This window comes from Propithecus coquereli, unplaced genomic scaffold (assembly GCF_000956105.1).
Source record: "Propithecus coquereli isolate 6110/MARCELLA unplaced genomic scaffold, Pcoq_1.0 Scaffold42, whole genome shotgun sequence".
In the NCBI taxonomy this organism is placed as follows: Eukaryota; Metazoa; Chordata; class Mammalia; order Primates; family Indriidae; genus Propithecus; species Propithecus coquereli.
Genome location: NW_012149952.1, coordinates 5,725,088 through 5,726,558, shown reverse-complemented (window position 1 = coordinate 5,726,558; position 1,471 = coordinate 5,725,088). Strand labels below are relative to the sequence as shown.

The following is a 1,471-nucleotide window of genomic DNA, read 5'->3' as shown; positions in this document are numbered from 1 at the left end:
AGGCGTGAGCCACCATGACCTGGGCTTCTTTTTCTGACAACATTGTTGTGAGGATCAGTGTATATAAGAGGTATGAATACAGGTTTGAAATGAATAGCACATGTCATGAAATTGCACACAGGCCTTTTTACCTCTTACCTTTAAGGCCCCATCTCAGCCTACAAAGACTCGTAGCATGCTTCCCTCTCCTTCCACAGCTGCATTGGGCACTCTGTCCCTTGTGGGCCTCCTTTTTTATTTTCATTATTTGTTTATTTTTAATTCACCACGCATTTATTAAATGCCTACTATGTGCTCAGCATTGTACTGGGCACAAGGGGATGGGCCTCCTCATTGAAGGCTGGCTATAAGCATAGGATAGTATTCACAGCAAGCACACAGGCCGTTTTCATATGAAGGGTTTTACTGCTACCCTATAGGGAAATAGTTGTTATAACATTTAGGCATATGGGAGCTTTCAAGGCTTACACTATTCCCTGCCCTATAGTTTTTTAAAATCTGAGATGGTAACTTGAAGCTTTTCTTGCTGACTTACTCTGAGAACTGGTTTCTCTGAATCCACATTAAGCACAGGCCGTATAGTGTCATTCAAGATGATCCTTCTTCCTAGAATGAAGAGTACATACCAAGGCAGGACACTATGTGCTTTCTGATCTCAAGTAGCCAATTTACATTTCTGACTGATCTCTCTGCTCATTACCTATATATGTCCAAATTGTTCTGGTTTTTTAAAAATTCCAAATAATGTTCTCCCTTCACAGACTCTGAATTACATGTATTGACTTTAAATATAACAAAGTTAGAACTGTTCATTTTTTTCTTGGAAATTCCCTGCTTTCCCATTACATTGTTGTCCACACCATCATTTCATCTGTTTTCCCAGTAACAAGAGGAAGACCACATTTGGTATCTTACTCTGATTGTGTGCCAGCTGTCAATAACTAATTCTTTCTCAGTAGCTCTCAGATTTGCCCCTTCTCCATTACTATAGCTAAATTCAGCTAGCAAAGTCTTTGGTCATCCTCTGACTCAGTTCCTGTAACCTCTGCTTAATCGACCTCCTCACTTTTGTAGGGAAAAGAACTAACATTTGTCAAGCAACTACTATAAGCTAGGCAACTTAAAGTTCCAATTGAATTCTCCCAGCAGCCCGGTAAAGTATTGGTATAATTTTCTCCATTTGAAACTGTGTCTCAGAGAGGTTAAATGCTTGCCCAGAATCCCAGATGTAATAAGTGGTAGAGTTGTGATTCATGCCCAGGTTTTTGCTATTTCCTCTACACCAAGGTGCCTCTCACTACACTACGCTTTCTATACTGCCCCCTTTACCTGCTGTGCTGACTGCGGCAGTGGGAGTCACCTTCTCTGCCTATAACTTTGACCATGCCATTCTATTCATTAAAAAAAAAAAAACCTTGCCTGTATTTTGTGATTATACAAGTAATATGTGATTGCTGAAATAAAATAAATT

General features: G+C 39.8%; 1 protein-coding gene across 1 annotated transcript in view; it reads left to right on the top strand.

Annotated features, from left to right (window-relative positions):
• The window catches only part of SMARCA1 (SWI/SNF related, matrix associated, actin dependent regulator of chromatin, subfamily a, member 1), a 106,893-nt gene that overhangs the window by 30,663 nt on the left and 74,759 nt on the right, over positions 1–1,471 (top strand). The gene's annotated exons all lie outside the window — the stretch shown is intronic.